The following is a 10,371-nucleotide window of genomic DNA, read 5'->3' as shown; positions in this document are numbered from 1 at the left end:
AATTAACATTTTTGTTTTTGTCATTAATGTAAATATCACTTTGACAGGTAACTAATGGGGCAGCGATCACGGATGATAATCATGTAAAGGTAAGCTGTTGTGGCGGCAAAATTGAATAATGTGTGGTTTAACAAATTACCTTTTTTGTTCAAGAAACATGGTAATATACAACGTTTTTTTCTTGACAGATTTACTTAGGTCATGAAAACAAAATTCGATGACTTGTGAGAGAAAAGGGAATTTAAGGCACCAAAACGGTGATTAGCATAAATTAGTTAGCACAAATAGGCTACGCTAAAATAGGCGGGGTTCTGCCACACAATTTCTTCACGTTTTCCAACACAAATCGTTTAAGTTAACTCAATTGTTTTATGTTCAATCAACTTATGATTCAGCTCATTATAAGTAGTTTAAACAAGCAAAACTATTTGTTAAGTGTTTATCAATGAAGGAACATTTATGGGTAACGTTAATTCTTCAACTACGGGCACTTTTATGTCCTTTGATCATATATCCAAAAATATTATTTTGTTCAGATTCCTCTTTCTTTGTCAAACTAACAATAAAATCTACTCTAAAAAATACTACCATTACATTTTTTTTTCATGTTATTCAACCTCCCTTTAGGTGTCAAAATCACTGTTTTCACCTTGTCGCACAGCCAGAGTTTTAAACTCCAACAATGAAAATAACATTGTAAAATATTACAAGAGACTATATTAATATATTTTTAATACAAAATATAGCTGTCGCACAGTATCAGTCATTTCCACCACAACAATGTCGCTTTAAATAGTTTGTGTGAGAGATTATTTAGGTGGTTTCTATGAAAATGAATAGTGCCATCTGAGAACATGTTTAAGATCGAGGGAATTAAAATTTTATCAACAACACTTGAAAAAAATCAAGGTAAATATTGCTTGATAAGGAAATACATTTATTCTACGTCATTTCCAAACATGTTTTACCTTCACATTTGTTTTTAAAAACCAAACAAAATTAAGTTTAATGAGAGTGTTTTGTATACATGAAAGGCTAATATCAATTGAAAGCTAATCAGTGAAGCTATTTCTCATTTTTTTTCACAATAAACTGTTGAAATGTCATTTCCACCACTGTCATTTTCATCACCACAAACTTAAAACATATATATTTAAAAAGTTCTCATCACACATTAAAAGTGTATTCACAATGTATAAGTTCATTCTCTATTTATTATACATATTCAGTTTATTTATTTTCTAATAAGCTCTTATATGTAATGTGTGAGCACGGCGCAATACACTAAATTAGTTGTAAACAGATGGTTTAAATGTTTCATAATGCTATCATAAATTCAGAGACTAAATAGATAGTTTTTTGGTTAATTCATTTGGTGTTTATTCATTCATGCTGTTATAAGACTTGGTGTTATTAGATAAATCTTATATTATTATAATCATGTTACTGTTTTAGCAGTTTAGACAGTTTTTTAATGCTTTGTCAGCTGTAATCAGTTAAAAATTCTAGTTTCAGATTAATAATGCATTTTTTTGTACATCTGTTTGCCCACATTGTTTTGAATTGTCCTTCACTGTCAAACCTCCAAGTTGATTATTTTATGAGACAAAACAGCATAATTTATTTTAGTTTGTCTTTATTTTATTTTTTTATTAGATCCGGTCACATTTTAAGATGCCACATGATCTATGCCGATATTCAGTAATTCAATATATCATGTAAATGAACATGCATACTATTATGTAGTATCAAATACCTAAAAATGCAGTAAATAATTATCTACACATCTTTTAAGAATTTTCAGATTGTTGTGTTTGCAGTGTTTTCTGGGGTTGTTGCTAGATCGAATATGTTTGCGGCCTGAAGTTATCAAAAAAGATTTATACTATTCATTAAATTTCCCATTAATTGTATTTTATTAACGTCTATAGACCCCCACCCTAAGAGTAACTTAAAAACAGTAGTTGTTCTGAGTATAATTTATCGTATCTATTAAATTACCCAATAAATTGGGTATTTTATTCACTTCTACCCCTACCCTAAACCCAATCGTCACAGTACTATAAAAAATTTAGTTATTGTTGTACACTCTGTTAAAATAGTTGGGTTAAAAATACCCCAACATATAACCCAACTACAGGTTATTATAGCACTTTCCCAACCATGGGTTATTTTAACCCAATGCTATGGGTTATTTTGATTATGTTATTTTTTTCCTTTCTGTTATTACTATTGCTACTAGTACTATTATCCATTTTAGAATTATGACTGTGTAAAATAAATAACATACAGTTTTCAAAAATATTGAAAAAGCTTTATTTCCATTACATTTTAATATCCAGACACTTTTATTAAAATAAATCAGGAATCACAAACAATGAAGAAACAGAACAAAGTACAGACAGATATAAACTGCGCAAGCAGAAATCATGTGTTGATGGAGCAGAATATGTTCTGTGTGCTGTAGAGACTGGCCAGCAGCTGTAGCAGACTTCACTCAGTGTCCAAAAACCAAATCCAAACGCTTCTAAAAGATGATCTTGGATGGTGAAACAGATATAAAAAGCACAACACAGAGAGATAATTTGATACAAAATAACAACTCTAATAAACTTTATAACGCAAAAACAACATTACACACGCATAATAATACAGCTGTTCTGTGTCAGTTACATCAGTTGACTGTTGAAATTCAAGTTTTTAACCCAACTGGTTGAGTTATTAAATAAATAACCCAATAAAGGTTAAAAAATAACCTAATAAAGCACAAAATATTTAACTCAACTGTTGAGTTTTTAAAAAATAACCAAAAAAAAGGTTACAAATAACCCAATAAAGCTCAAAATATTTAACTCAACTGTTGAGTTATTAAAAAATGACCTAAAAAAGGTTATAAAATAACCAAATAAAGCACAAAAATTTACCTCAACTGAAGAGTTTTCTAAAAAATAACCGAAAAAAGGTTACAAATAACCCAATAAAGCACAAAATATTTAACCTAACTGTTGAATTATTAAAAATAACCTAAAAAAGGTACAAAATAATCCAACAAAGCACCAAATATGTTTAACTCAACCATTGGGTTAAATAAATAACATGCTTTAGAGTGGCAGTGTCATAAAAAATGCTGCTTAATTGATGTGCATATCGCACTTCCGGCTGGCTGTGTATCATATCTCTTTATGCCTTTCTGGAAGGCTTAATAGGCAATTTATTTTCAAACATTAACATTTTCACATGTTAATCTGCCCTATGACATTGAAAATTCTGTCACTAAAGGCCTATTGTTCATTACTTCTGTACAGTAAAGATGCATTGAATGTAATTAAATTTTAATTTACATTTAATTGAACTTAATTCAGTTCAATAACTACAAAAGCATTTATTAAGCATGTCAAAAGCCATAATCAATTGTTTTATTAAATGTAGTTGGCAACTGATAATATTTAGTTTAGAATTAACTGTAACATATAGCTATAATATGGCTATGATTTTAATCTATCTATCTATTTTAAAATATCATTTACTAATGAGACTTTTTCATCCTTTTGCAATTTGATTTATTTAAAAAAGTATTTAATCTGAATGCATTCTGTATGTACATTAAAAGCAATACACTATATATAAATATAATATAATAAAATATATATATATATATTTTTTTTATACCTGTTTAAGTGTTTTTTTATATTGCAATAATACCGCAAAAAAAAACTTCAGAAATTAATAATCACAAGAAAATTGAAGGTAAACTTTTTATTCACATATATGTTAGGTTTCACACAGATCACCACCGCTATAAATGTTAAAAGCATAAGAATGGCAATAATAGCTGACCAAAAAGAGAGATTTATTAGAGAGGGGAAAAAACCCAGCACATGCCGTGGATTCAACAGGTCAAGAGACTGGGCAGTAAACAAAACCTGTTATATCATCAAGATTTGAAGCACTTAAGAACAAAAAATATCCTGCTTTAAATACTTAAACACTGGATTAAATGCACACAAAAGTGGAAGACAGAAGGAGAGTGTGATGGATAAGTGAGGGATTATGCAGCATCAGAGAAAAGAAATAAATGTCTATATAGTGGGATTAAATGGTAAAAAATAAAAATATTTAAAAGAGAGAGAGAAAAACAGGGCAGCATTATGTAATTTGCGTATGTAGATGGTAGATGGATTTCCCGCAGACATGCTCCCTGGCTCCGTGTCTTTCATTTTTTTTGCTTCAGTAATGGCAACCCATAACATTCATCATGTATTCAGTATGTCATACATGTAATGACCTGCTCTGGGAGATTTCAATCCTGGACTTTTAAGTTATTTTTCATGTAAACATCTTGGATTTTCCAATGATAATCATCTGGATTTGGACTCGACATGTTTCGTCACTTGGTTTTGCTAATAAGTAAAAAGAGCAAAGATCTTTCAAATTTAATTATAGAAATAATAATAAATCTAATAGTTTGTCTTTAATATTTGTATGAAATATTTAGATTATATATTTGTATATAAAATTTATATAATTTGTAAAAAGTATTAACTTTAATATGGATTTGAAAACTTTTGAACAAAGTTTAAACACACACAAACAAAACACTTAATTAATAAATATTAGATAAAAACTACTACTGATAATAATATTTAATTACAATAATAATAAAATATTTTCTTTACACAGGGAATATGTGATTGTGTACAAAGTAATATTTTATTTTATTTTATACTTTTTAAACAACTGACTGAATGGCTTTCCATAGAACATGCATGAAATAAAATATTAACAAACCTTTTAAATATAAATATAACAAATATAAATTTGACAATTTCAATATAACATCACGTATCTGATTCCCAAAGTCTGAGACCACTAGTGAAAATGCAATTTAGTAGGGTTGTGATGACAGTAACAGTAACAAAATAGCAAAATAACTATACAAAAGATGTGCATCCATAAGCCAAAATGAAAGTTTAGACTATATTTAATTTAAGTTATATAATATAGTAGTAGTAGTAGTTTTAAATATAATACATTTGTTTATTTTTAGGGCATGAAATAATAATTTAATAAAATGTAAACCTTTTTAAGATTATGATATGCCAAAGTGCAAGCAAATGTTTACACGATGCTATGTTTTTAACTATACTGAAATAATGCCAAATTTTGCGTTTTAACGATTGGTACCTTTTTAGTACACTGAATAAAAAAAAGAGTTGGTGTTAAGGTAAAATCCAGTGAACTTTACAAGTCACTCCATAAATTAAACTGACTTAAAACAAGTTCAAATTTGCATAAAATTTGCATATACTTAAAAAAAATATTTTTATTGAGATGTAATAAAAATATGACAATATAACACCACAATCATATTTACATCTTTGTTTTAAATACAACAACAATAATAATAATAAAAAAAACATACGAAACAAAAAAGGGATAAAAAGGAAATAGAAAAGGAAGGGTGGGGGTGGGGGGTGTTTAAATTAGTAACAGATTCTTCTAGATAAAACAATAGAAAAGCATTGTTGATAAATTATCACCTATAGAAGGCATGCACCAGATCATCAATATGACAATGGTTTGTTTAAATAAATCTTTGGAAATAGAGGGAATATTGATAGGCCAAGTCCATGTCAGTTTCTTTAATCTTTTCCTGTTTTATTTAATAAATTCAGACTATTCTCTGTAAACCCTAGAGATGGTTGTGCGTGAAAATCCCAGTAGATCAGCAGTTTCGGAAATACTCAGACCAGCCCGTCTGGCACCAACAACCATGCCACTTTCAAAGTGAAACATTCACTTAAATCACCTTTCTTCCCCATTCTGATGCTCGGTTTGAACTGCAGCAGATCATCTTGACCATGTCTACATGCCTAAATGCATTGAGTTGCTGCCATGTGATTGGCTGATTAGAAATTTGTGTTAATGAGCAGTTGTACCTAATAAAGTGGCCAGTGAGTGTATTTATCACTATTAATTTGAAACTAGATTATATAAATGTATCTACATAGGAAAAACAAACAATACTGACGTCATTGGTTGCAGGTTTTCAGCATTCTTCAGAATATTGTGTTCAACAGAAAATAGAAAGTCAAAGAGGAACAAGTGCGGGATGATTAAATAATGACAGAACTTTCATTTTTGGGTGAACTGTCTCTTTAAATGGCGAACTACAGATAGTATAGACTACTTCTTATTTATTTGATTTCAAATGATGACATTTAATACTTTAATCCTTATCTACTGACTTCATGGGTAAAACACCTACATGTTCGGAAACATGAAATAATCACATCAGCGCAAATAAGCCTTCTAAGCTATATGAATTACTAGGAACTGTGAAGCGGTTATACTGGCCATGATGTAATGTCGCATATGTCTGTGCAATGCATGTATATGTATGCATTTCTTCCTGTCACTGCACAGCAAGAGAGACAAAAGAGATCTGTGACAGAGCGGATGTCATTAACGGCTTAGCAAGGTCACATCTGGCACTGAAGGTTTATCTGAGCCTGCTGCCTGTCTAGATTATAGGAGCAAAAAAGATGAGGTTAATTACAGGTCATGCCACATCTGACCATTGCTGTATTAAAAGGGAGCAAAGTTTTTGGATAGTTCAGATGTGTAGTAGTCATTGTTGAGTGTGTATGGAGGTTGATCGTGGAGCAGATGTTTCTCAGCCAGAGCAAAGGCTTAGCAGATTTGCTGTGAAGTTCGTGGAAATGCGTGATCATCTGCGGAGGTTAAAGGGCTTAGTGGACCGCAGGATTTGATTGTATTTAATATATTATGTGTCCCAGAGGTCTCTGCTTTTTTAACGCCATTTTCAGGCTGTAATTCAAGTGGCAGTAATCCACGTTCAGTGCTGACATTATTGATCTAATGCAGATCGTCCTCTAGTGTAGTAGTCTGCAGATATGGTTTGCAATTTTAGCAAACTCTAAAGTCATTGATGGAGCTTCTTGCACACAGGATTGCCAGGTCCAAGTAAAATTTCAAGCCAAGTAACAACTCAAAACCTGGCCAAAAGCAATGATTAGTGGGCCTGTAGCTGCGTCCCAAATAGCACGCTATGCATTATGTACTTATTCACTTACACACTCAACAGCATAGGATATGTACATTTTACCTGGAAAGTATTCATAGCATTTCATTTTTTCCACATTATTTTTTATTTATGTTACAGCCTTTTTCCAAAATAGATTAAATTCATTTATTTCCTTATAATTTATACGCAATACCCCATAATGACAATGTGAAAAAGAGTTTTTGAAATGGTTGCAAATTTATTAAAAATAAAAAACCTAAAACAGCACATGTACATAAGTATTCACCGCCTTTGATGTGAAGCTCTAAATTGAGCTCAGGTACATTCTGTTTCCACTGATCATTCTTGAGATGTTTCAGCAGCTTAATTGGAGTTCACCTGTGGTTCAGTTGATTGGACATGATTTGTAAAGGCATACACCTGTCTATGTCCCTGGGTTGACAGTGCATGTCAAAGCACAAACCAAGCATGAAGACAAAGGAATTGTCTGTAGACCTCTGAGACAGGATTGTGTCCAGGCACAAGGCTGGGGAAGGTTACAAAAATAGTTTGCTGCTCTGAAAGTTCCAATGAGCACAGTGGCCTTCATCATCCATAAGTGGAAGATGTTTGGAACCACCAGGACTCTTCCTAGAGCTGGCAGGCGATCTAAACTGAGTGATTGGGGGAAAAGGGCATTAGTCAGGGAGGTGATCAATAACATGATGGTCACTCTGTCTGAGCTCCAGCGATTTTCTGTGGAGAGAAGAGAACCTTACAGAAGGACAACCATCTGTGCAGCAATCAGCCCTGCATGATAGAGTGGCCAGACAGAAGCCACTCCCCGCTTGGAATTTGCATCTGAAGGACTCTCAGACCACAAGAAACAAAATTCTCTGTTCAGATGAGACTAAAATTGAACTCTTTGGAGTGAATGCCAGGCGTTACATTTGAAGAAAACCAGGCAGCACTCATCACCAGGCTAATACTATCCTTACAGTGAAGCATGGTGGTGGCAGCATCATGCTGTGGGGATGTTTTTCAGCAGCAGGAACTGGAAGACTAGTCAGGAACTCAGGATAGAGGGAAAGATGAATGCAGCAATGTACAAAGACATCCTGAATGAAAACCTGCTTCAGAGTGCTCTGGGGTGATGGTTCATCTTCCAGCAGAACAATGACCCAAAGCACACCACCAAAATATCAATGAAGTGGCTTCACAACAACTCTGTGAATTTCCTTGAGTAGCCCAGCCAGAGCCCAGACCTAAATCCTATTAAACATCTACGGAGAGACCTGAAAATGGCTGTACACCTTTGCTTCCCATCCAACCTGAACCTCAGCTTGAGAGGTACTGCAAGGAGGAATAGGCAAATATTCCCAAAGACAGGTGTGCTAAGCTTGTGGCGTCATATTCAAAAAAACTTGAGGCTGCAATTGCTGCCAAAGGTGCATCAACAAAGTATTGAGCAAAGGCTGTGAATACTTCTGTACATGTGATTTTTCAGTTTTTTTATTTTTAATAAATTTGCAACAGTTTCAAAAACTTTCTTCACATTGTCATTATGGGCTATTGTGTGTAGAATTTGAAGGTAAATAAATTAATTTTAACCATTTCAGAATAAGGCTGAAACATTAACCAATGTGGAAAAAGTAAAGCGCTGTGAATACTTTCCGGATGCATTGTAAATAGTGTCATTCCAAATGGAACACCAACAATTTTTTACTAAGCGGAAATTCAAATAGTTTCCGAGATGATGTTTGACGATTGCTATATTAGTGAAATGACCAAACTACCAAATAAAATCTGCCTTGAGTATAACCGCATTCATCATCGAAAGGTGGTGTAATTACTCTTGTAGGAAAATTTTTCTTTCATAATCCAAAATAAATAAAGTAATCCAATGTCAGTGATCGAAAGCTGCGCCCCTTTCGCAAAGCAGCAGTCAATGAGTGCATGAAGTGTCCAACATTACACCGAACATTTTAACGGTTGAATAAGTGCATCATCTGGGTATTTAAAGTGCACTTAATGTTTTTAGAATATTTAGTGTGAATGCATGCCAATTTGAATGTTATCACTCGATTGAATGGGCAATATCAGTGGTTATCAGTGGGCCAGAATTGGCCGTATGCGCCTACTGGTAGGCTCAGAAATCTGTTATCAACCTTCCACATGGTTTACTAGCTATGTGAGATATTACATTTTTGCTCTTCTCGTGTAAATCCACTAGAGGCCGCTCCGATTGACCTGCCCTCCTCCTTCCCTAAACCCAACCATCAGTTTGTTTTAAAAGCACCGATTAACCCGCCCTCTTCCTTTCCTAAACCCAATTGTCTGTTTTTTAAAAAGGAATCAAAAGCAAATTATTTACTTGTTTGGCTTTGTCTAACCTGCTTTCTGGAACCGTTCTTTGCCAGACTCCAACCCCGTCATTGCTGTCAACTCCGCACCACGTCACAAGTCTGCTGACGTTCATGGCGAGCCACTGGAGAAATTGGTAACAGCAAAAAAGCCATTTATATGGAGGTAAGCGTGCAAACCACCACGTAGCGTTCGCTTCATAGACAAAATGCAGAATGAGCCTATGCTGATTATTTATTTTATTTATTAAATTTCTCTTGAATTGTATTTTATTAACGTCTACCGCTACCCCAACCCTAAACCCAACCGTCACAGTAATGTAAAAACAGATCTGGATGTACGGGTCATATATTAACTGAACTTCTAATGTTGTGGGTGAGTGCTGTGCATACTAATTAGCATTTTTGCAGAAGTAGATAGATGCAGGTCCAAAATAAAATTCAGCTCTGCAGAAACTTCCTGTCTGAAGAGAGGTGTGAAAACTGAACACAAAACACAGAAATTTGTATGCTTTGTTGTTGTGCAGAGAATTCGTAGAAAAAGAGGAAGTATGTTGAAGGTGCGGCCAATGGAGGACTGAACAATGACTGACAAGTGACGTTACACCAAAACTCCACCTGTTAAGATTGGTTGTGTATATATGCTGGAGTCAGGAAATGTATGTTAGTTGCGAACCTCTTAAATGTAATTCTTGTATTGCATTGGGGTAACGTAACCCAGAGCTCTGTCATCGAATTATTCATTTGTATCCAATAAATTGTTACGATTTTTGACATTGAAGAAAAACCTCTCCTGACCTTTTCTCTTGAACACGCATGGAATTGGCTAGATATTCCAACAATTAGTTGCCTTTCCTCCTTAAAGCAATTAACAGTGTCAATGCTTTGTGTCATTCCAGTGAGACATTTTGGAGCAGGAGTCAGGAACAGGACTTTTTGTTCTTACAATACATTGTTTGCTTAATTTCCACCAGATGGTGC

General features: G+C 33.5%; 1 long non-coding RNA gene across 1 annotated transcript; it reads left to right on the top strand.

Annotated features, from left to right (window-relative positions):
- LOC141381157 (uncharacterized) lies at positions 1-10,169 on the top strand. The gene is made up of 3 exons (XR_015480513.1): positions 1-89; positions 9,448-9,556; positions 9,918-10,169. It is a non-coding gene; the product is annotated as an uncharacterized LOC141381157 (long non-coding RNA).
- The last annotated feature ends 202 nt before the right edge of the window (positions 10,170-10,371 follow it).

Source organism: Danio rerio, chromosome 3 (genome assembly GCF_052040795.2).
Source record: "Danio rerio strain M-AB ecotype USA chromosome 3, GRCz13ab, whole genome shotgun sequence".
Lineage (NCBI taxonomy): Eukaryota > Metazoa > Chordata > Actinopteri > Cypriniformes > Danionidae > Danio > Danio rerio.
This window is presented reverse-complemented; position numbering and strand designations above follow the sequence as displayed.